This window comes from Oncorhynchus keta, chromosome 28 (assembly GCF_023373465.1).
Source record: "Oncorhynchus keta strain PuntledgeMale-10-30-2019 chromosome 28, Oket_V2, whole genome shotgun sequence".
NCBI classification, from domain to species: domain Eukaryota; kingdom Metazoa; phylum Chordata; class Actinopteri; order Salmoniformes; family Salmonidae; genus Oncorhynchus; species Oncorhynchus keta.
The window spans coordinates 42,955,085-42,981,759 of record NC_068448.1 but is presented as its reverse complement, the minus strand read 5'-3'; the positions used below and the strand labels follow the sequence as shown (position 1 = coordinate 42,981,759).

At 44.4% G+C, this 26,675-nt stretch overlaps 1 protein-coding gene across 3 annotated transcripts in view; it reads right to left on the bottom strand.

The window, feature by feature from the left end:
* LOC118361390 (ataxin-1-like) overlaps nucleotides 1-26,675 on the bottom strand; it is a 45,000-nt gene that overhangs the window by 12,948 nt on the left and 5,377 nt on the right. For 2 of the 3 annotated variants that reach the window (XM_052483113.1, XM_052483111.1), the window contains exon 1: nucleotides 24,226-24,712. The exons of the other annotated variant lie outside the window; for it this stretch is intronic. The gene's annotated coding sequence lies outside the window, so the exon portion shown is untranslated. Of the gene's footprint in view, nucleotides 1-24,225; nucleotides 24,713-26,675 lie in introns of those variants that run through there. 3 annotated transcript variants of the gene reach the window in all.

Here is a 26,675-nt window from a genome sequence, read left to right as displayed (position 1 = left end):
TCAACTCTAACATTGTCCTTTTTTAAAAACTTTTTCTGCCCAAGTTCCCAAATGAATTTGGCCACATTGCCGCGCTACAGTTAGGCCTTAGGCTTAGGCTACGCACTAATGGCAGATAAAGATGATTAAAGATAAAAAAAAAAAAATGAAATGTAGGCTATGAACTGTACACCGAATGACACATTCATGGGTTTGAATGCATTGCTTTCTCTTTATTCAACCTGCCCACCATCCACTCACCCTTAATCCAATATTTCATGACTCTAAACCCGCCCCACGGATATAACCGCAGTGACTGCGGGTCATGAGTCAACCTGTGCATCACTAACACACAATCCAATGGAAAACATCATGTTCTGGCCATCATGAATGGCATGACCCACAAAGGTGTTATTCCACTCTAACTGTCAGTCAGACATCGAGTTCTTAGAGTGGCAAGGAAGGTCAAATGACTCAACCCAAACCAGATGGGTCAAAGGGCTTTTTTAAAACGAGTTTGAATGAGAATGTTTTGTATTGTTCTCCCTGATGAGTTGCGGGTATCTGGTGTCTAATCACGTTTCAGCACAGAGTAGGGATCTGATGCAGCAGAAATATGTTGCTGAATGTAACAGAGCTCTCCATCCGTAGAGGAGAGGAGGGGCGGAGTCAGAGAGAAGAGAGAGGAGAGGATAGAGGGAATGCAGACTGCATTTGGGTCCTTTGACTAAGTATGTGAAGGTGGATGTGAATGTGATTGTGTCTGTGCATGTGTGTGAGAGAGTACTACTCCCTCCCTGTGTGTGGTGGCTTACTCTGCAGGGTGCCTGAGGTAATCCTGAGAGTGGCCAGGGTGATATGGGAGATAGCTGGTTGGGCTACAGGCCAGGTCAGTCTTCGAGGTCCTGACCCATTCTCAAACAGGATGAGCCAGCACAGCCTGATCGCCGCTGAGGCTGATCCCCTCAGGAGTTACTATTAACACACACACACACACACACACACACACACACACACACACACACACACACACACACACACACACACACACACACACACACACACACACACACACACACACACACACACACACACACACACACACACACACACACACACACACACACAGTCAGAAACACCTTTACACACATGTATGTACTGTTTAAACACATGCTCAAAGATGCATGAATCCACACAAACACACTCTCATAATCTAGGCCTATAGGGACAGAGGCAGGCACACAGTGGATCAGTACAATTGCACAAATGTGTGCTAAGAGACACAGCATAGTGCTCATAGAGAGTGTGAGAAGGGAGACAGAGAGAGAGAAAGAGTGAGAAAGGAAGAGGGATGAGGCAGAGAGTGGGGGGGGGGAGATGGAAGGAGACGAATAGTGTCATGAGAGAGAGAGAGAGAGAGAGAGAGAGAGAGAGAGAGAGAGAGAGAGAGAGAGAGAGAGAGAGAGAGAGAGAGAGAGAGAGAGAGCGAGTAAGGGCTGTAACGTATAGCCTCGCTAACTACTGTGAATCTTCATTGGTACAGCCTAAAGCAGGCTTAGAACAGTTCTGGGAGAAAATCCCCCTGTGTAGTGGTACAGGCCGTCAGCCCCGGGGGTATAAATAGGGCAGCTATGGCTCCTTAAGCTGGCTTTTACACAGTATCAGTTAAAAATATGACTTGGCTAATTACATCCAGGTCAGCCACTCAGCAGAGTGGGAAATGGGAACCTACTCTTCTCCTCCGAACTCTCCTCTTCCTTTACTGGGGCGGCAGGTGCCTAGTGGTTAGAGTGTTGGGCCAGTAACTGAAAGGTTGCTAGACTGAATCCCCGAGCTGACAAGGTACAAATCTGTCATTCTGCCCCTGAACAAGGCAGTTAACCCACTGTTCCTATTCTTAATTGAAATAAGAATTTGTTCTTAACTGACTTGCCCATGTTAAATAAAGGTAAAATAAAAAAATGAAAATTCCTCACCCTCTCCTCTGTATGGAGAGTACTATAGCAGACCTCCTTTCTCTCTCTCTCTCTCTCTCTCTCTCTCTCTCTCTCTCTCTCTCTCTCTCTCTCTCTCTCTCGTAGACACAACACACAGAGTTTTGTATGACTAACCTTGTGGGGGGACACAATTTAGTCCCATTCAAAATCCTAATTTCCATAACCACTAGCCATAAACCTAAACCTAACCCTAAAACGAACCATAGAAACCTCCTAGAAAAAGCTTTTAACCTTGTGGGGACTATTCCATTTGTTCCGTTTCAGCCATTATTGTGAGCCATCCTCCCCTCAGTAGCTTCTACTTGAGTTATTCTAATGTCTCTGCTGACATTTTAGCATGGGGGCGTTGTTCTTTTCCTTCATTGACATTTAGCTGTCATCCGATGGAGTTTTATTTGATCAGATTTGCACCCCCTAACAGTCATACCATGCTGTATCAGAAGTATAGCAAACCATGGAGTGGGCTTTGGGCTTTGATGATGACACATACACACACACACACAAACATTGTTTATCACCCATCCTCAATGATACATGTAAATAACATATAGCATCATATCCTGCCCCTATGCTCCTGTGACTGGTTGAATTGTTGTCATATTTGTGTCATGGACGGGGGCCATCCTCAGGGGTGAATGCTTAGTCCCCTCCTGTACTCCCTGTTCACACATGACTGCCTGATCACTGACGACGATGAGACAGCCTACAGGGAGGAGGTCAGAGACCTGACAGTGTGCTGCCAGGACAACAATCTCTTCCTCAAAGTGAGCAAGAGAAAGGAGATGATCGTGGACTACAGGAAAAGGAGGGCCGAGTATGCCCCCACTCACATTGCTGAGTTCCTTGGTGTCCATATCACAAAGGACCTATCATGGTCCAAACACACCAAGACAGTCGTAAAGAGGGCATGACAACGTCTATTCCCCCTCTGGAGTCTGAAAAAATTTGGCATGGGTCCTCAGATCCTCAAAAAGTTCTACAGCTGCACCATCGAGACCATCCTGACTGTTTGCATAGCCGCTTGGTACGGCAACTGCTCGGCATCCGACAGCAAGCCACTATAGAGGGTACAGCCCTGTACATAAGTGGGGCCGAGTTTCCTGCCATCCAGGACCTCTATACCAGGTGGTGTCAGAGGAAGGCCCAAAGACTCCAGCCACCCAAGTCATAGACGGTTCTCTCTGCTACCGCATGCCAAGCGGCACTGGAGCTCCATGTCTAAGACAAACAGGCTCCTGAACAGCTTCTACCCCCAATGCATGAGACTGCTGAACAGTTATCAAATAACTACCCAGACTACTTGCATTGACCCCATTATTTTATTCATATTTTTTAAAACTTTTACACTAACACTCTTTGCACAGGCTCGATGTGCACTCACTGAGCTCTAACCACACACTCACACATACTACACTGACACTCCAACACACACACACACGCACGCACACACACACGCACGCACACACGCACGCACGCACGCACACACACACACACACACACATACTACACTGACACTCCAACACACACACACACACACGCACGCACACACACACACACACACACGCACGCACGCACGCACACACACACACACACACATACTACACTGACACACACACACACACACACACACACACACACACACACACACACACACACACACACACACACACACACACACACACACACACACACACACACACACACACACACACACACACACACACACACACACACATTCCTTCACACTCTTCACATACGCTGCTGCTGCTCTCTGTTTATTATCTATGCATAATCACTTCAACCCTACCAACATGTACATATTACCTCAACTACCTCGACTAACCTGTACCCCTGCACATTGACTTGGTACCGACCCCCCTTGTGCATAGCTTTGTTATTGTTATTTTATCGTGTCACTATTTTTCCTTTGGTTTCTTAAGCAGATTTTTTTAAACTCTGCATTCTTGGTTAAGGACTCGTAAGTAAGTATTTCACTTTAAGGTCTACACCTGTTTAATTCGGCGACGAATAACATTTGATTCGATGTTAATTGAGATGCATTACTCATGCAAATAACCGCATCACCACAGGATAGTATCCAGAGATGCTCATTATTTGCACTTAGGCCTATAGGCTATGTGTTCCATGTCAAACTGTACCAGCACCCTCTAGCAAGCTGTAACCCCCCATGCGGTTCTGTGACACACGCAAACAGCAGTCAAATCCGACTAGATTAGCCAAGCTCAGAGCACCTGGTGTGAGCAGAACTCCTGCGCTATGAGATCAGTGACCCGCTTACCAGGGAGACAGAGAGAGGGAGGGTGAGAGTAGAAGAGGTGGGTAGAAAGAGAGAGAGAGGGAGGAAGGGACATGAATGGTTGCTGGTAAGAGGAAGAGGGAGAAGAGGGAGGAAGGTAGGGAGATATGTAAAGAGAAAGAGTGGGAAGAGAGGAAGGAAAAGGGAAGTGATAGAGCCAGAGAGAGGGGACGAAGAAAGAGAGAGAGAGAGAGAGAGAGAGAGAGAGAGAGAGAGAGAGAGAGAGAGAGAGAGAGAGAGAGAGAGAGAGAGAGAGAGAGAGAGAGAGAGAGAGAGAGAGAGAGAGAGAGAGAGAGAGACTTCTGGCCAGGGATGATCAGTGTTTTCTCCAAATAGCTATGGTAACAAACTGTCAGTAACAGTCAAACATACCGTATGGTTCTGTCTATCACCATGGAGACCAGAGCCCGCGAAGAGCCTGTCATCACCAAGGTTACAGCAGTTCAGGAACAGAAAGTGTAATGTGTTGATTTCCGTAGTCACCTGGAATAGCAGCAATTATCTGGAGCAGTCAGGTGTGTTGTGGTCAGTGTTACACACTAACACCTTGACAGCTATATCAGGAGATGGGGTGATACTGTACACTGTGATTACTCAGACACATATACACATCCACCTACATCCACCACATTACATAATATATACATCTCCTCATTCTCTTGAACCATTACATAATATTAAAACTATTTTCATATTTAATATGGGACCTATATTACAAACGTCAATCACCTTTGACACCCAGTCAAAGTTTGATTCAACCAAAACACAAAGTAACTTCTATGGTGTTGTTTTAGCAGAGCCAACTAGAACCCTCTCTGAGATTTTAAAAGACCTCGATAAAGAAAGTTCATGTAAAGTACATAAGCCCAGATGATACACTCAGGCCACATCTCTGTCTCTCTCTGTCTCTGTCAGTCTCTCTCTGTCTTTCTGTCTCTCCGTCTCTCTCAGTCTCTCTGTCGCTCTCTCTCTCTCGATGTCTCTCTCTCGCCTTCTCTCTCTCCTTCTCTCTCTCTGTCGCTCTCTCTCTCTCTGTCTCTCTCTCTCTCTCTCGCGTTCTCTCTCTCCATCTCTCTCTGTCGCTCTCTCTGTCTCTCTCTCTCGCGTTCTCTCTCCCCATCTCTCTCTGTCGCTTTCTTTCTCTCTCTGTCTCTCTCTCGTGTTCTCTCTCTCCATCTCTCTCTGTCGCTCTCTCTCTGTCTCTCTCTCGCGTTCTCTCTCTCCATCTCTCTCTGTCGCTCTCTCTGTCTCTCTCTCTCGCGTTCTCTCTCCCCATCTCTCTCTGTCTTGCTTTCTCTCTCTGTCTCTCTCTCGTGTTCTCTCTCTCCATCTCTCTCTGTCTCTGTCTCTCTGTCTCTCTCTCGCGTTCTCTCTCTCGTGTTCTCTCTCTCTATCTCTGTCTCTGTCTCTCTCTCTCTGTCTCTCTCTCGTGTTCTCTCTCCCCATCTCTCTCTGTCTCTGTCTCTCTCTCTCTCTGTCTCTCTCTCGCGTTCTCTCTCTCCATCTCTCTGTCTCTCTCTCTCTCTCTCTGTCTCTCTCTCGTGTTCTCTCTCTCCATCTCTCTCTCTCCATCTCTCTGTCTCTGTCTCTCTCTGTCTCTCTCTCTCTCTCTTATGCGTTTTATACCGAGTCAAAATTCCGCCCACTTTCCAATACCGTCTTCTTTTTACCTGCTTTCTAAAATGTTATACATCTGATATGTGAAGAGGGAAACAATCCCTGTACTTTAAATTCAATGAACAGACCACAGTATTATGTTTAAAAATGATGTTAATTATGTTTACGTTTCTTTGTGATGGTGTATATTCAATAGATTTATTAAAATATATCCCCACCCACATCTGCACACCCCTACTCTCACCTGCACAACTGGATGTAGAAAAAGGCGTATGCTAGCAAGACACACATTTTTTTTAAATGCAAGACTGAATGAAAGGGGGTCATCTTGACAGTTTTTTCTTCTTCGGGTAACATACTCTCAATTATGTCTGAAATAGCTACCTCCCTCTCTCTCTCTCTCTCTCTCTCTCTCTCTCTCTCTCTCTCTCACACACTTTCTCTCTCTCTCTCTCTCTCTCTCTCTCTCTCTCTCTCTCTCTCTCTCTCTCTCTCTCTCTCTCTCTCTCTCTCTCTCGTACCTGTGTGTATACGTACTGTGTGTGAGCATGCGCATGATATCTGCATGATTTTCATTGTGTGTGTGTGTTGTCTCTCTATGTGAGGAGAAAGGGAATCAGCAGGGCCTCACCAGTGGATGTGGTGTGGGAGTATGGTAGGAGGCAGAGGTGAGAGGTCAGGACCCCTGCTATAGACTCAGCATGGCGGAGGAGGCCAACATTGCTGTACTCTTGTCTCCTGTCTGAGTCATATGTCTTACGCTGACTGTTGTTATCGCACACCTGTAGCTGTTTGGAGCTACGGATAGAACTTGGGGAGGTGAAGCTGATCCTGGATCTGTGCCAATGAGTGAGCCATCAGCTCAGGTCCAGGAAACTGAAGAAAACGGTAGTGTAGTTGTGTGTTGCAGTGCTGTGTGGTTTTCAGCTTTACTATTGAAGTAGTGAGCAGCCCCCACTATCACTTTGCTGCCCTGTTGATCACTGAATGTGCTTATCCTCTCCCAGGGTTTAGAATAGGACCCACACAGAACTAGGGAGACTCACATTCACACACGCAGACGCAAAAAACACTCATCGACGCAAACACACACACGCACATGCATGATTTACACACACATACACATTCACACACACACACGCACACACACACACGCACGCACACGCACACACACACACACACACGCACACGCACACGCACACACACACACACACACACACACACACACACACACACACACACACACACACACACACACACACACACACACACACACACACACACACACACACACACACACACACACACACACACACACACACACACACACACACACACACACACATTAGGTTGACTCATGACCTGTAGTCCCCGCGGTTAGGGTCACGAAATACTGTGTGAATGAAAGACGTGCGGCTTGAATAAAGAGAAAACAATTAATTAAAAATCCATAATTGTATAATTATTGTACAATTCATATCTATAGGCTACATTCAGGTTCTTCTTTCATTATTTGTGTATTGCTTTAGTGCGTAAGCCTAAGCTTTAAGACCTAACTTGGCGTCAATTGCCAAATTATTTTGGGAACACGGGGAGAAAAATGTAATGTCGATCCACTGAGGCAAAAAGGACAACGTCGGAGTTGAATTAAATAACATGAAAAAATTAAGAGTTGAAAAATGTATAGAAGGAAGGGCCAGAAAAGTGAAGATTTGGTGAAGTGGCAGAATGAACCGTTTCTTGCAGTAAAATAAAACATCAGATGTATATTTTGACTCAGGAACAGGAGTGGAGAAATATGATTTATTTATTTCAGCATCTTGAAAAAATGAATGTGCGGTTAAGGACCGTCTGTAAAGCTGCTATCTTTACCAGCATTAAAGCTGATAGTATTTCAACCGCATATAATATAGCATCCAAAACGAACTGTATCAAAAACATGTTTATCGTTTTAGCAGCTTTTAATTTCCTTAAAACCTGTCAAACTGATGTCATTAGAAAATGTTGCACAGAAAATCTTTCCCGTAGTTTTTTTTATTGCGTTTTCTCCCCCGGTCCCTAAACGTCTTCGCTGAGATAAGCAGAGATGAAAGAGGAAAACACACTCAACCAATGTCAACTAGATTGAAGCATTCATTTGATCAATTTATTCCATTATTCTGGTGAGAAAGGGTTTAATTAGTCTTCTAGGGCAACAAGAAATGGTCGAAGAAAAGCTGAATGTAAGTTGACTAACAAATATCCTGCCAAAATGTCAGATAATATAAGTAGAAACACAAAATATCACCACCATCTCTGACTGTACAGCGCATGTTCTATATTTGCGGGTTAGGGTCAGGTGTGGGGCTCAGCTTTTCACCTAGCAAGTAAACATAAACAGCTGACCCGCGCATCACTAAACACACACGCACACACACACACACACACGCACACACGCACACACAAACATAGAAACCAGTTCTCCTGCCCTGTATTTTCACCTGCGTTTGGTGTGAAAGGGTGTAATGGGAGTCCTTTAGCTCTTCCCTTTTCCCTACATCCATCTCTGCCCATCTCTCTCTACATCTGTGTCTCTCTCCACCTCTCTGCCCATCTCTCTCTACATCTGTGTCTCTCTCCACCTCTCTGCCCATCTCTCTCTACATCTGTGTGTCTCTCCACCTCTGTGCCCATCTCTCTCTACTTCTGTGCCTCTCTCCACCTCTCTGCCCATCTCTCTCTACATCTGTGTCTCTCTCCACCTCTCTGCCCATCTCTCTCTACATCTGTGTCTCTCTCCACCTCTCTACCCATCTCTCTCTACATCTGTGTCTCTCTCCACCTCTCTGCCCATCTCTCTCTACAACTGTGTCTCTCTCCACCTCTCTGCCCATCTCTCTCTACATATGTGTCTCTCTCCACCTCTCTGCCCATCTCTCTCTACATCTGTGTCTCTCTCCACCTCTCTGCCCATCTCTCTCTACATCTGTGTCTCTCTCCACCTCTCTGCCTATCTCTCTCTACATCTGTGTCTCTCTCCACCTCTCTACCCATCTCTCTCTACATCTGTGTCTCTCTCCACCTCTCTGCCCATCTCTCTCTACATCTGTGTCTCTCTCCACCTCTCTGCCCATCTCTCTCCCTCTTACTTTCTCTCTCTTGCTCTTTCTGCTTGAGTGTGCTCCCTAACAACTAGAGAAAGAGAGATATTGAAAGTGCTGGAGTGTAATGACTGTCAACTCAGGGGGAAGGAGGTGTCTCTGTGTTGTTTCCTTTATGTCTGCGTGTGAATGTGTTACTTTTACCTGCATATGCGTGTGTGTGTGTGTGTGTGTGTGTGTGTGTGTGTGTGTGTGTGTGTGTGTGTGTGTGTGTGTGTGTGTGTGTGTGTGTGTGTGTGTGTGTGTGTGTGTGTGTGTGTGTGTGTGTGTGTGTGTGTGTGTGTGTGTGTGTGTGTGTGTGTGTGTGTGTGTGCGTGCGCGCGTGTGTGTGTGTATTTATGAAGCAGTGTGCGGGTGTGTGTGTATTAATCAATGTGCGTGTGCGTGTGCGTATACTATCAATGTAGGTGGAGAGGCATGGCAGGGTGTGAAGGAGCCCTGTGATAATGACAGGCATTATGTAACATGCAGATTGCATAAGGCAGATGGGTATTTAAGGCCCACATATTGAGGATTTATAAGTAATTTTGCAGTGGGTGTACTGTATGTATGCCTGTGTGTACATTTGTGCAGAGAGAATGAATGTGAAAGATTTACCAAAAAAAACTTCCAAAAGGACTAAATCAATGCAGAAAGGAGTCGGAGCACTCAACACAAAAAAGCAGAGATTGGTTTATTTTTGCTCACTTTAATTCATTGTACAGAGACGTAATGTGTTTGAGTGTGTGTATGTGTTTTTTGGTTACTGTATATGAGAGCCAAATGGGCATACCACACGTACAGTACTGTAAGTTCACTGTGAAAGGGGATGTGTGTACTGTATGTATGCATATCTGTTTTTGTTTGAGGTCTAAGGTCCTAATCCCTATACATTTGACCTCAGAGAGCTGTGTCCAGCAGAGCTTTGCTGACATGTCACCACACACACACACACACACACACACACACACACACACACACACACACACACACACACACACACACACACACACACACACACACACACACACACACACACACGCAAGGACAGGGTTGGGGAGTAACGGATTACATATCATCCATTACATATAAGGGATTACAAAGAAACGGTAACTGTAATCCATTACGTTACCAGCAAAAATAGTATAATCAGATTACAGATACTTTTGAAAAACTATGATTACTTTCAGAATGACTTTTAAAATCAGAAAGGATGCTTTGCGGAAAAAAATGGTTTGACACTCTGTCTTGGAGCGAGTCTATGCGAGTCTGACCACAAATCAGAGACCACTATGAGGACACACCACATGTGTTTGAAGGATAGCGGGAAAAGAGCAGGATTTTTTGTTGTTGTAGTCTTACAGTCCAAGCCATGTCTTCCAATGGTGCGACTGCTGTCGGCATCCAAAGATGATCCAACTTGAATAAACACTTGGAGGTCAGGAGGACAGCAGTGGTTTAGTCTACGGCGATACGGACGTCACTTACTATTGATATCTACATAGCGCATTGATGTGAATCAACGCTGCTGATCTCTCAGTTAGCTACTCCTTGCAGATTGTGGTTGTTGTGGATGTGTATTTGAAACCAGTGGACAGCCAGTGAAAAATGCACTCTTGCAACAGCTGCATAGTACAGATCCCAGCATATGGAATAAAAGGGGGGCTTTGATAGCTTAATCTAATTCATGCTCATTAAAATAATATATCCATATGCCTAATGAACACATGCTCAAAGTTGTACACTTTTGATAGACTTAAAGGGGCAATCTGTAGTTGCTACATCCATTTCTATATATACAGTACACAGTACCAGTCAAAAGTTTGGACACACCTACTCATTCTAGGGTTTTTCTTTATTTTATTTTCACAGTGTAGAATAATAGTGATGACATAGAAACTATGAAATAACACATATGGATTCATGTAGTCACCAAACATGTGTGAAACAAATCATTTTATATTTGAGATTCTTCAAAGTAGCCACACTTTGAATTGATGACAGCATTGCACGCTTTTGACATTCTCTCAACCAGCATCACGAGATAGTCACCTGGAATGGATTTCAATTAATAGGTGTGCCTTGTTAAAGGTTCATTTGTGGAATTTCTTTCCAGAAGATAGCCCTATTTGGTAAAAGACCAAGTCCATATTATGGCAAGAAGAGCTCAAATAAACAAAGAGAAATGAGAGCCCATCATTACTTTAAGACACGAAGGTCAGTCAATTCTGAACATTTCAAGAAGTTTGAAAGAGTCTTCACGTGCAGCCACAAAAACCATCAAGCGCTATGATGAAACTGGCTCTCATGAGGACCAGGAAAGGAAAGGTAGACCCAGAGTTACCTCTGCTGCAGAGGATATGTTCATTAGAGTTACCAGCCTCAGAAATTGCAGCCCAAATATATGCTTCACAAAGTTCAAGTAACAGACACATCTCAACATCAACTGTTCAGAGAAGAGGGCGTGAACCAGGCCTTCATGGTCAAATTGCTGCACAGAAACCAGTAGTAAAGGAAACCAATAATAAGAGACTTTCTTGGGCCGAGAAACACGAGCAATGGACATTAGACCGGTGGAAATCTGTCCGATGATTCCAAATTTGAGATTTTTGGTTCCAACCGATGCAGAGTAGGTGAACGGATGATTTCCGCATATATGGTTCCCACCGTGAAGCATGGAGGAGAAGGTGTGATGGTGTGGGGTAATTTGCTTGTGACACTGTCTGTGATTTATTTAGAATTCAAGGCACACTTAACCAGAATAGCATACACCATCCCATCTGGTTTGTGCTTGCTGGGACTTGTATGACATTTTTTAAACTTTTATTTTTATTTCATCTTAATTTAACTAGGTAGGCCAGTTGAGAACAAGTTCTCATTTACAACTGCAACCTGGTCAAGATAAAGCAAAGCAGTTACACATGGGATAAGCAAACGTACAGTCAATAACACAATAGGAAAATCTATGTACAGTGTGTGCAAATATAGGAAGTTTAGGGGGGTAAGGCAATAAATAGGCCATGGTGTCAAAGTAATTACATTTTTAGCAATTAAAACACTGTGGTGATAGATGTGCAGATGATGATGTGCATGTAGAGATACTGTGGAGCAAAAGAGTTTTAAAAAACAAAAACAATATGGGGATGAGGTAGTTGGGTGTGCTATTTACAGATGGGCTGTGTATAGGTACAGTGATCGATAAGCTGCTCTGACAGCTGATGCTTAAAGTTAGTGAGGGAGATATAAGTCTCCAGATTCCGTGATGTTTGCAATTCATTCCAGTCATTGGCAGCAGAGGAATGGAAGGAAAAGCGGCCAAAGTAAGTGTTGGCTTTGGGGATGACCAGTGAAAAATACCTGCTGTAACGCGTGCTACGTGTGGGTGTTGCTATGGGGACCAGTGAGCTGAGATAAGGCGGAACTTTACCTAGCAAAGACTTATAGATAACCTGGAGCCAGTGGGTTTGGTGACAAATATGTAGCGAGGGCCAGCCAACGAGAGCATACACGTCGCAGTGGTGGGTAGTATAAGGAGCGTTGGTGTGAAAACAGATGGCACTGTGATAGACTACATCCAATTTGCTGAGTAGAGTGTTGGAGGCTATTTTATAAATGACATCGCCGAAGTTAAGGATCGGTAGGATAGTCAGTTTTACGAGGGTGTGTTTGGGGGCATGAGTGAAGGAGGCTTTGTTGCGAAAGAGGAGACCAATTCTAGATTTAATTTTGGATTTGGAGATTCTTAATGTGAGTCTGGAAGGAGAGTTTAAAGTCTAACCAGACACCTAGGTATTTGTAGTTGTCCACATATTCTGAGTCAGAACCGTCCAGAGTAGTGATACTAGGCAGGCAAGTGCGGGCAGCAATTGGTTGAAGAGCATGCATTTAGTTTTACTAGCATTTAAGAGCAGTTGGAGGCCACGGAAGGAGTGTTGTATGGCATTGAAGCTCGTTTGGAGGTTTGTTAACACAGTGTCCAAGGAAGGGCCAGATGTATACAGAATGGTGTTGACTGCATAGAGGTGGATCAGAGAATCGCCAGCAGCAAGAGCGACAACATTGACATATACAGAGAAAAGAGTCAGCCCGAGAATTGAACCCTGTGGCACCCCCATAGAGACTACCCGAGATCCGGACAACAGGTGCTCCGATTTGACACACTGAACTCTATCTGAGAAGTAGTTGGTGTACCAGGCGAGGCAGTCATTTGAGAAACGAAGGCTATTGAGTCTGCCGATAAGAATGCGGTGATTGACAGAGTCGAAAGCCTTGGCCAGGTCAATGAAAACAGCTGCACAGTATTGTCTCTTATCGATGGCAGTTATGATATCCTTTAGGAACATGAGCGTGGTTGAGGTGCACCCGTGACCAGCTCGGAAACCAGATTGCATACTGGAGAAGGTACGGTCGGAATTGAAATGGTCGGTGATCTGTTTGTTAACTTGGCTTTCGAATACAGTTTGTGTCTAGAGTGTCACTCCCTTTGATGAGGGGGAAGATCGCGGCAACTTTCCAATCTTTAGGGATCTCAGACAATGCAAAAGAGAGGTTGAACAGGCTAGTAATAGGGGTTGCAACAATTTCGGCTGATAATTTTAGAAAAAGAGGGTCCAGATTGTCTAGCCCAGCTGATTTGTAGGGATCCAGATAATGCAGCTCTTTCAGAACATCATCTACCTGGATTTGGGTAAAGGAGAAGCGGGGGGAGCTTGGGCAAGTTGCTGCAGGGGGTGCAGAGCTGTTGACCGGGGTAGGGATAGCCAGGTGTAAAGCATGGCCAGCCGTGGAAAAATGCTTTTTGAAATTCTCGATTATCGTAGATTTATCGTCGGTGAGAGTGTTTCCTAGCCTCAGTGCAGTGGGCAGCTGGAAGGAGGTGCTCTTATTCTTCATGGACTTTACAGTGTCCCAAAACTGTTTGGAATTAGTGCCACAGGATGCGAATTTCTGTTTGAAAAAGCTAGCTTTAGCTTTCCTAACTTTCTGTGTGTATTGGTTCCTCACTTCCCTGAAAAGTTGAATATCACGGGGGCTGTTCGATGCTAATGCAGTACGCCGCAGGATGTTTTTGTGCTGGTCAAGGGCAGTCATGTCTGGAGTTAACCAAGGACTATATTTGTTCTTAGTTCTACATTGTTTGAATGGGAAATTCTTATTTAACCTCTTGAAACTAGGGGGCACTGTTTTCATTTTTGGAAAAATAACATTCCCAAAGAAAACGGGCTATTTTATCAGGACAAGATGCTAGAATATGCATATAATTGACAGCTTAGGATAGAAAACACTCTAAAGTTTCCACAACTGTAAAAATATTGTCTGTGAGTATAACAGAACTGATATTGCAGGCGAAAGCCTGAGAAAAATCCAATCAGGAAGGGACTCTTATTTAGAAACCTCTGCGTTCCTATGCGTCCCTATTGAGCAGTGAATGGGATATTCACTGATTTCTGGGCATGGTAGAATAGATTCAGGGCATAATGTACAGACAAGGGCATGGTAGGATGTGAGTAAAGTGGGGGTAAGCCCAGGCATGGAGTGACAATGAGGCAGCTTACATCTCTGGAGACACCAGTTAAGCCAGGTGAGGTCTCCCCATGTGTGGTTTGTGTGACAAAAGAGCTATCTTTTTTTTTTTACCTTTATTTAACTAGGCAGGTCAGTTAAGAACAAATTCTTATTTTCAATGACGGCCTAGGAACAGTGGGTTAACTGCCTGTTCAGGGGCAGAACGACAGATTTGTACCTTGTCAGCTCGGGGATTTGAACTTGCAACCTTCCGGTTACTAGTCCAACGCTCTAACCACTAGGCTACCGTGCCGCTCTAAGGCATTTTGAGCTGGAGTAGGGGCTCTACAGTGAAATAAAACAGTAATAACTGACCGAAACAGCAGACGTCATGTTGACATTAGAGAGAGGCATTACTATCATTTGTTTTTCAATAGGACAATGACCTAGCACAACTCCATGATGGGCTATTTGATCAAGAAGGAAAGTGACGGAGTGCTGCATCAGATGACCTGGCCTCCACAATCACCCTACCTCAACCCAAATGAAATGGTTTGGGATTAGTTGGACCGCAGTGAAGCAAAAGCAGCCCAAAATTGCTCAGCATATGTGAGTACTCCTTCAAGACTCTTGGAAAAGCATTCCATTTGAAGCTCGTTGAGAGAATGCCAAAATTATGCAAACCTGTCATCAAGGCAAAGGGTTGCTACATTGAAGAATCTAAAATCCAAAATATATTTAGATTTCTTTAACTCTTTTTTGGTTACTACATGATTCCATTTGTGTTATTTCATAGTTGTGATTTATTTACTATTATTGTACGATGTAGAAAATAATACAAATAAAGATTAACCCTTGAATGAGTAGGTGTGTCCAAACTTTTGAAGTCGGAAGTTTACATACACCTTAGCCAAATACATTTAAATACATTTAAACTCAGTTTTTCACAATTCCTGATATTTCATCCTAGAAAAAAATCCCTCTCTTAGGTATGTTAGGATCACCACTTTGTTTTAAGAATGTGAAATGTCAGAATAATAGTAGAGAGAATGATTTATTTCAGCTTTTATTTCTTTCATCACATTCCCAGTGGGTCAGAAGTTTACATACACTCTATTAGTATTTGGTAGTATTGCCTTTAAATTGTTTAACTTGGGTCAAACGTTCCTTTGCTGTTGTTCTGGGATTGATTTGCACTGTTCGCACCAAAATACGTTCATCTCTAGGAGACAGAACGCGTCTCCTTCCTGAGAAGTATGGCGGCTACGTGGTCCCATGGTGTTTATACTTGCATACTATTGTTTGTACAGATGAACGTGGTACCTTCAGGTCGTTTGGAAATTGCTCCCAAGGATGAACCAGACTTGTGGAGGTCTACATTTTTTTCTGAGGTCTTGGCTGAATTATTTTGATTTTCCCATGATGTCAAGCAAAGAGGCACTGAGTTTGAAGGTAGGCCTTGACCTACATCCACAGGTACACCTCCAATTCACTCAAATTATGTCAATTAGCCTATCAGAGGCTTCTAAAGCCATGGCATTATTTTCTGGAATTTTCCAAGCTGTTTAAAGTCACAGTCAACTTAGTGTATGTAAACTTCTGACCCGCTGGGATTGTGATACAGTGAATTATAAGTGAAATCATCTGTCTGTGAACAATTGTTGGAAAAATGACTTGTGTCATGCACAAAGTAGATGTCCTAACCGACTTGCCAAAACTATAGTTTTTTAATAACTAGAAATTTGTGGAGTGGTTGAAAAACTAGTTTTAATGACTCCAACCTAAGTGTATGTAAACTTCTGACTTCAACTGTATCCATTGATTCTTGAACTGTCACACTTCATGAGAACCTAAAATGGTTTTTCTCCAATGTTTGTAAATATTTTCAATGTAAACAAACACTGTGTTCCCTCATAACACGGTTAAAACAATAATGTTGATATCATGGATGGTCAGTCCTTCCATCCATAGCTCTGTCTATTAATCTGAGAGTGGTTACATTTCTCCAGGCCCATCCCTCAGCTTTTAACCGAAACAGAGGCGGGGCGATCGTTTTGTTATTATTTCGTCTGTGGTTTGCCCTTTAAACAGCTGCATATTATCAAGATATCAAAGTAATAAAAACTAAAAACAAAAAAAGTAGGCCTGTATCAAATGCAGCATATATCATAATAATAATAATTCATTTTTCAGATGTAAGTAGCACTTTTCAGTAGTGTTTAAAGCATGCCATTCCTGCAGCATTTATTTTTCAACTTGAATCAATGAGTCCAATCAGTCCTCCATGACAACAAAATCATAAACAGAGTAGGGATGGCTAATAAGTCCTTAGTTTTGGGGTTATGCTCAGGTTAAACAATTAGGCTAATCTATATTTCCATCTTTCCAAGTCCTATTTTTGAAGATCAAATCAAATCAAATGTATTTATATAGCCCTTCGTACATCAGCTGATATCTCAAAGTGCTGTACAGAAACCCAGCCTGAAACCCCAAACAGCAAGCAATGCAGGTGTAGAAGCACGGCAAGATCAAGGGGTATATCATTTATTGGAATGACTGAAATTCTGATAGACTTTTCTTTTAATGTGAAGATATCATGTAATCATATTATTGTATGTAGTAAGAACACATGGGTTAGAAGAAGCCTACTTAACCAACCCATAATGTAAAATGTAACATCCAGATATGACCAGCTATGTAAACTTTAACATTGATTTATCCTGCAATAGATGTCATTCAATTGGTAACACACGTTTGTCTTCTTCTAATGCCTCTTAAGAGGAAAGTAATCTAAAAGTAACTGAATGTAATCAGATTATGTTACTGAGTCAGGTAATCAAAAAGTTACAGGACTGATTACAATTTTGGACAGGTAACTGTAACTGATTATATTTAGAAAGTAACCTACTCAACCCTGCACATGCACCTATGCACACACACACACAAACACGCACGGTCACACACACACAATAACAATAATACACTAGTAGCCCATGTGTTGTAGAGAGTCACATTTGTGAGTCAGAGAAAGACTCTCCAACGGCCTCTCCATGCCTCCTCTCTCAGCTGTGCCTTGCTCCATGCATGACTGTACCCCTGTAAAAATAGACCTCTTAAAGGGCCAGCAACCAGTCAGTCCCAAACAAGAGGCCAGTCAATTCAAGAAGTACACTGACATTCCATTTCCAATTATCTTTCATGAGTTTCAATTAGGAATTTGTGTGTGTGTTTGTTTATGTGTCTGTGCATGCTCATGTGTGTGTGTGTGTGTGTGTGTGTGTGTGTGTGTGTGTGTGTGTGTGTGTGTGTGTGTGTGTGTGTGTGTGTGTGTGTGTGTGTGTGTGTGTGTGTGTGTGTGTGTGTGTGTGTGTGTGTGTGTGTGTGTGTGTGTGTGTGTGTCTAGAAGAGGGAGAGTGAGTTCATTCTCATTCAGAGATGTACTCACTCTTCAGCATCCCCCACACACTCACACACAACACACACATGGTGTTGACGACAAACACGGTTTATATTATCCCTTTAGCTTTCGGAATGAACCCTGGTGGGTTCTTAGGCAATACTGTGCTGTTTAAGCTTCTGACCTTACCATTCAAATTAGGATCGTCATGTAAACTGTCAACGAGAAGGAGTCAGCAGGCAGTGCCAGGTAGGTACTCAGTTTCCCAATGAGGACATGTGTTTGAGTGACAGTGAATGCGACTGACAGGCACAGTGGGAGTCAGACGCCATTCCGGCTTCATCTCAGAGGATTGAGACAGGAGACTACAACTTCAAATGAAAACAAAAGGCCTAACACAACAAATCTACAAATACCAGCCCACCCTGCCAAACCTAACGCACGCATGCAAACACACACACACACACTCGCACTTATGCACACACTCACACATACACACCCGGATGGACATTCAGAAAAACACACAGTAACAAAGAAGTGCCCAACTTTGCCTAGTCCTTTCAAAGGCAAGGGCGAATCCGACACCAAAAACAACATTGAAACGGTTGAAAGTACAATCGATTCATATACGCATAACAGACCAATAGATGCTGACCATGCATACTCTTACGTTATAATATGATATACAGTATCTCCTAGCTCTGGAATATTACTGTGAGACAGCTATATGTCTGACACCAGATGAACATTCAGTAAACTCTCTATTTCAGACTGGAAGGGTTGAAGTTTAACCATAGACACTGATTTAAGGTCAATGTAGTGTTTTTCTCACTGTGGATTAACTTCTACTTGTAGTATTCCAATCATCTTCAACAGTCAGTCCAGGAGGGAAGGAAATTGTTGGACTACATGTTAGAGTGCAATACTTGGTAATGGAAATTTAAACTCACTTTGGGGTACCAAGAAACACACTGTGTAATTGAAAGAGGTTTGAGTATGTGAGCTGCAGTGGCTGGAGCCCTCCCGTGGAAGCAGAAAGAGCTATAATCATGCATGTATGAGCATTGCCTCCTTCACCATAGTGCTATAACTAGATATCACGCAGTGGGCAGAGAAACAGGGAGTGCTGTACCCCCCAAAAAAAAAACACTCACTTCCACGCAGTGTTATAGCACACACTCATATATACGGACGCAAGTGCGCACACACACGCAAGGGCACGTCTAGGTGTATGCTCTTCAACTCCTTTCAAAGTGAACCCACTATTGAGATCAATCTCAGACTATAGCAACACACAAATCAAGTTCCCATCTCTTCTTAAAAAATGCACTGTCTAAAAATGCATTGTCTAACTGCTTACATTTTTTCAAATGGTATAGCCACAATAATATTTCCTCTGTTACAGGTATGAATGGACCCAACCCAGACAGTCTAGCTTGCTCCTTTTATTCATGATTGATTGGAGTCTATTTGTCCGATTATCTGTATTTGTCCTGCACTTTGTACTGGTCTAAAGGGACTGCTCTTGTGAGAATTTCAATTTGATCCTTGAATACAGAACCGTGCTTTCTGTCTGTCCTTTAACCCCAACCTCCAACGCCACCACCACATTTACAGTCTGTATCTAACACTCCCCCTTTCCCATATCTGCCCTCTGCATGGGGGTATCTACCCCATCTGTTTGACTGCTGACACCCTTATGTGCCTCCTCTCTGTCTGTGCCAACCTCATTTAGATAGGAATATATGTTTCTGCTTATAATTTCTGACATTTTTGTAGACTATTTGTTAGTCAACTTGTCTATAATTTGTCACACCCTGATATGTTTCACCTGTCTTTGTGCTTGTCTCCACTCTTCCAGGTGTCGCACATCTTCCCATTATCCCCTGTGTATTTAAACCTGTGTTCTCTGTTTGTCTATTGCCAGTTCGTCTTGTCTTGTCAGGTCTTACCAGCGTTCTTTCCCGCCTTCCTGTTTCTCTAGTTCTGAGTCTCTGCCATCCAGTACCTGCCTGACTCTAACCTAATTATGAACCTCTGCCTGGCCTGAACCCGAGCCTGCCTGCCATCCTGTACCTGCCTGACTCTGACCTGATCATGAACGTCTGCCTGACCTCAACCTGCCCTTTGCCTGCCCCTTGATTCCAATAAATAATCTGAGAACTGTACTATCCACCTATCATGTCTGCATCTGGGTCAAATCCTGGGTCATTAACCTGAGAGTGTTGGGTAGTCACAGGGAGAATATGCAGTTCCTGCTCATTGAATCTCCTCATGCACCCGTGGTTTTGGGGTTTTCCTGGCTCCAGAGACACAGTTCCCTGATTGACTGGGCTACTGGTTCAATCCTGGGTTGGCGCCCATTTTGCCATGGGTATTACCTGAAGTCGGAGCTGCCTGCCCCGGGACATCTTCCTGCGGGCTTGGGAAAAGCCCTGGACCTCTCTGCCGTTCCTGTGGAGTAACAGGACCTCTATGAGGTTTTCAGAAAGGCCAGTGCCACCGCGCTTCCTTCCATCGGCCCTATGACTGCTGCCATCGACCTTCTCCTTGGCATTACACCACCCCGGGGGCGGCTTTATTCCCTGTCAGGTCTGGAGACCAAGGCGATGGAGATGTATATTGAGGACTCCCTGGCTGCAGAGGGTATCCATCCTTCTGCCTCCCATGCCGGCGCAGGGTTCTGCTTTGTGGAGAAGAACAACAAAACCCTGCGTCCATGTTTTGACTACCGGGGCCTGAATGACATCATGGTTAAAAAATGTTTCCTGCTCCCACTCATTGCCTCGGCTTTCGAGCCTCTCCAGGGGGCTACCATCTTCTCCAAGTTTGACCTCCGGAACACCATGCCTTTACCATGGCTAGAGGCCACTACTAATACCTGGTGATGCCTTTTGGACTGACCATCACTCCTAAACAATGTTCTCCGGGAACATGTTGAACCATTTCGTTTTTGTCTACATTGATAACATCCTCGGGTTTTCTCACTCAGCTCAAGAACATGTCCTCCATGTCAGACAAGTCCTCTAGGGTCTGCTGAAGAACCAGCTATATGTCAAAGCGGAAATATGCAAATTACATCCCTCCACCATCTCCATCCTGCTGCAGGCAACATCCAGATGTATCCTTAAAAGGTGAGTGTGGTGGTGGATTGGCCGCAACCCACCTCCAGAGTTCAGCTGCAGTGCTTCCTGGGGTTCGCCAATATCTACTGCTGGTTCATCTGGAGCTACAGCACACGGGCTTCCCCCCCTGTCAGCACTCAAATGTCCCAAGGTCCTGTTTAAGTGGTCTATAGCTGCAGACCAGGCGTTCTTGGACCTCAAACACCAATTCATTACTGCCCCCATACTAATCCATCCAGAGCCTTCCCGGAGGTCAGAGTGGGGGCTGTCCTGTCCCAGTGTTCGGCCCAAGATCAAAAGCTGCATCATTGCGCATTCCTCTCCTATCGTCTCGACCCCATGGAAAGGAATTACAACATCCGGTTAGCCAGAGGGGCCCCGGATGACCGGATGTTTGTCCCGGACTCTGCCTGTTCCTCGGTTCTGGAATGGGCTCATTCCTCTCAACGGGCCTTCCATCCTGGCTCCTGTCAGACCCTGGCCTTTGTACGACAACATTTTTGGTGGCCAACCTTGGTTCCTGATGTCTCTGCATTCGTGCACCGTGTGTGCCCAGAATAAGACTCCTCGGCAAGCTCCAGCTCGCTTCCTTCAACCCCTTCCCGTCCCTCACCGTCCCTGGTCACACATATCCCTGGACTTCGTCACTGGTTTCCCCTTGTCTGATAGCAACACGGTTATCCTTACTGTGGTGGACTGGTTTTCCAAAGCCTCCCACTTCATCCCTTTGCCCAAGCTACTCTCAGCCAAGGAGTTGGCCCAGCTGATGGTGCAGCACGTCTACCGGATCCATGGACTTCAGGTGGACATGGTCTCTGACGGGAGTCTCAGTTCTCGCCCCAGTTCTGGAAGGCGTTCTTCACGCTCATTGGGTCATCGGCCAGCTTGTCCTCTGGGTTCCACCGCCAGTCTTACGGCCATACAGAGCGAGCCAATGAGGACATGGAGACGACTCTTTGCTGCCTGGTCTCCGCCAATCCCACCACCTTGAGCCAGAATTTCATGTGGGTAGAATATGCCCGCAACACCCTCCCTTGCTCAGCCATTGGTCACGCTCCCTGGGATATCAGCCCCCGCTCTTCCCGGAGCAAGAGGAAGAGGTCAGCATACCCTCGGCCCAGATGTTCATCTGCCACTGTCACCATACCTGGAAGAGAGCTCGGTCGGCTCTTCTCAAGACCACCTCCAGGTATCAACAACAGGCGGACCACCACCAGACACCGGCTCCCGTTATTGTCTCGGGCAGAGGGTATGGCAATCCAATCCTGACCTGCCCCTCCGGGTAGAGTCTTGCAAACTGTCCCCCTGTTTTATCAGCTCTTTCCCCATCTCCAAGATCCTTAGCCCCTCTGACGTCCGTCTTCTGTTGCCCCGTACCCTCCATATACACAACCATTCAAAAGTTTGGGGTCATTTAGAAATGTCCTTGTTTTTGAAAGAAAAGCTACTTATTTGTTCATTAAAATAACTTAAAATTAATCAGGGATACAGTGTAGACATTGTTAATATTCTAAATGACTATTGTAGCTGGAAACTGCAGATTTTTTTATGGAATATCTACATTGGCGTACAGGGGCCCATTATCAGCAACCATCACGCCTGTGTTCCAATGGCACGTCGTGTTAGCTAATCCAAGTTAATCATTTTAAAAGGCTAATTGATCATTAGAAAACCCTTGTGCAATTATGTTAGCACAGCTGAAAACTGTTAATAAATGATTGGAACCAAGACTTAAAAAGAACTGATATTGGCCCAAGATGGAGGGAATGTTGGAACGTAAGTGTAAAACTAACAATGACTCAATAATCCATGCTTTCTGGGAATGTTATGAAGTCCAACAGTTATGGATGGAGTTAGAAAGTTGGCTGTCAGAAGTATTACATTTCTGCCTGTCTGCATATTTCAAGACATGGCATACGAGGGCGCAGTGAGATACCCAAAGGGATGAACAATATTTTTTTTTATTATCAACCATCTTGTAAAAAAAAACGTATACAAAGAAAAAATGGAAATCAACCAATCATCTGTTGTTAACACAATGGAAAGGTCAAACGCTGTATTATCTCAATGTTGACATTTCATGTGAGAGGTTATAGATCTACAGTCAGTGTTCATATTTCATTTCGGCCTACTGTTCCATTTAACCCATCTGAACAGCAACAGTTCCCTTGACGTGCCATTTTTGAAATCCCCGTCTTGTGACTGTCAAATTTGTCTAGCGCCTCACAATCATCACACATAAGATCTTTCCCAAAAATAAGGCTACTGTTCTGGCCCTCCCTTCTCTTTACTTTCAACTCTCCATTCCACAGCTTTTCTCTTACTCAATTAAACTTGTCCTTTTTGCCCAACTTTTTCTGCCTAACTTTTTCTGCCTCAAGTTCCCAAAAGCATTTGCCATTTGGCAATTGCTGTGTATTTGGCACACGGACAGTTAAGCCCTAAAGCCTAACGCCAGATAAAAATGATAAAAAACAAATATCAATGTAGCCTATAAGAATGATACATTTATGAATTCTTAATGCAGTGCAGTGTCCTCCCCCCCCCCGCGCCCACCGTCATATGTGCCCACTCTGTGACTATGGCCCCTGGCTATCTCTGGACTGGGTCTATTTCAGCCCACTGCTCTAATTCTGAGCCCAGATCTGCAGGCAGGCTGAATGGTGAACCTACTGGAACCTACACCTCTCTATCCCTTACACACACACACACACACACACACACACACACACACACACACACACACACACACACACACACACACACACACACACACACACACACACACACACACACACACACTGGTGTGTAGATACACACACTGTTAGACACACACTGCTATGCAAGTACTGTACACACATGCTTCCATACCATATACAGTGCACACATGCATGTTGTATTTCTCACCCACACTAACATTTTAAAAAAACATTTTTTTTATACCTCAGACACTTCTAAGATACTTTCTTTCAATATCACACATTCTGAAAATTATTATAGTCGATACAGCACATTCTCAAAGAAGAAACTGCTCTATGCATATATTTTACCCCTTCCATCTATATTTCTGTCTGTATGTCTCACACTCACTCCTACACCCACACACACCCAAACACACACTCTCACAGACCCACACACTCGGAGGGAAGGAAGCATCCCGGTTACCTACCTCTCTGGGTGTCTTTGCGTGGTGAATAACAGAGTGAGTGCTCATTGGATCAGTCAGCAGTAAAGCACTTAGAAACATCCAGTTTTGATACTGCTAGCCTCTCTCTCTTTTCCCCTCCCCTCTGTCTCTCACTCTCTCTTTCTGTCTCCGACTCACTGTCTTCACTCTGTTCTTTCCTTTTCACCTTGTCTCACACTCTATTTGCTCTTTACTCGTCTATGTTCTTACACTCTCCGTCTCAAATCAATTCAAGCTAGCTCTCCCTCTGAGTGTGCGCTCTCTTTCTCTCTCTCTCTCTCTCTCTCTCTTTCTCTCTCTCTCTCTGTCTCTCCCTTTCTCACTTGCTTGATCTCTCTAACCCCTCCCTCCCTTTACCCCCTCTCTCTCTCATACACACACACACACAACTATATCTCTCTTTTTCCCTCTCATAGACTCTCTCTTACACACTTACAATGCCCTTCTCTTCCTCTTCTCCTTGCTTTCACACAGACTCTGTTACTTTCTTTCCCTCTTACACACTCTCCTTCACACACACGTGATCCCCCCCCCTCTCTCTCTCTCTTGCTCGTTCTCTCTCCCCCTCTATCTCTCTGTTCCTCCTTCTCTCCCACTCTCCTGCCTCCTCTTCTCTTTCCCCCTCTCCCTCCCTCCCTCTCTCTTTCTCCCTTGCTCCCTCCCTCCCTCTCTGGATGTATAATTAGCCAGAGCTCAGTGCGGGGTTGCTAACTGATAGAGTCAGGCTCATTGTGGGAGCGTTAGCTAACACTAGTGTTAGCAGCATTAGTGTTGCTGGGTGGCTAGTGTTTGGCTGAGGGCCCGGTGGCTACGCTCATTAACCTCCTCAGAGCGGAATGCACCGGCCCACACCTCACGCCAATCTCTACAACACCTCTGCCTCTCCTCTTATCACAGCACATTGCAATGCTAGGATAGGTGTGTGCAGTAACCGGGATGCGAAACGTTTGAGAAAAGCGGGAGGTTTTTGCACTGTATATTATATTGTCATGGAGATATTCTTTCAATAATGACTTAATGGGAAAATCATGATTTAATCTTAAAAATATGCATGTTTGATTTCATTTAAATTTTAACAACCAACATAATAAATCATTACATAGTTAAGTGTTATTATTTGAATGTTATTCCTTCCATCCAGCATCATGTGATGCTTATCACTCAACCATGAACCAAAAGGTCCTTCCACACCTCTCAGTGAAACCAGGTAAGGGACAGAGAGCGCAATGGAGCACAATATAGCATTTTTGGCCTCCACCCATCATAAATGACATGTCATGAACCCTCAACAGAATTGTCATGGCTCTCTATTAAAAACAACTAACAAAACACAGTACGTACTGAACTAATTCACAGATGAATTGACACATTTCAGGCAAAAGTGCTTCCTACCTAAATCCTAAGATGTGTGATGGGGAGTGATTTTAAAATACACAGCTGGTGAGAAAGAGTGTGACTGGCACGTGGTGAGAAGTCACATGTTGTGTGTGTTGTTGCTTATGTGAGCATTGGGCACAACACAACCCTGCAGTATCATTTCCCCCTCTCGTTTCTTTCTTTACCTCTCTCTCTCTCTCTCTCTCTCTCTCTCTCTCTCTCTCTCTCTCTCTCTCTCTGTCTCTCTTTCTCTCTCTCTCTCTATCTCTCTCTCTCTATCTCTCTCTCTCTCTCTCTCTCTCTCTCTCTCTCTCTCTCTCTCTCTCTCTCTCTCTCTCTCTCTCTCTCTCTCTCTCTCTCTCTCTCTCTCTCTCTCTCTCTCTCTCTCTCTCTCTCTCTCTCTCTCTCTCTCTCTCTCTCTCTCTCTCTCTCTCTCTCTCTCTCTCTCTCTCTCTCTCTCTCTCTCTCTTTCTCTCTCTCTCTCTCTCTCTCTCTCGTATTCTCTGTTGAGACTCAAGGACCATGATCTACTGATAGAATATACCACCTAGTGTGCAGTACATCACACAACAAAGTATATCACAGCAAAGTTATATCAACCTACGTAACCTTCGGTCTCTGTTTGTCTTCTCTCAGACACACACAAACACTTTCACTTTGACTGTCCAGGAAGGGATCGATGTGGGTAGGACAGACGTATAAACAGCCACTGTGGGATGGAGAGGGCCCTGGCAGTATGTCCTCTGTGATCTGGCTACAGGAGGACAAGCCAGGAACACACACACACACTCACACATCCTGACAAGGCAACTCTGACACAGACACAGAGAGAGGGGGAGCTGGGGGCTTTCTGGATGTAATTTGATGCAGTTGACCTAAAATCAAGGGTCTGAAAGAAACTGTGCACCCTGCAGAATCACAGAATGAATGGCCTGCCTGACAATACGGCTCATAGACTACAGAATGGGTATAGTACAATACATGGAGTTAAGTCCTGGAGTGGAAATATTTATAAAATTTAGACAGATGCTGAACCAATCAGGACACAGACAGAT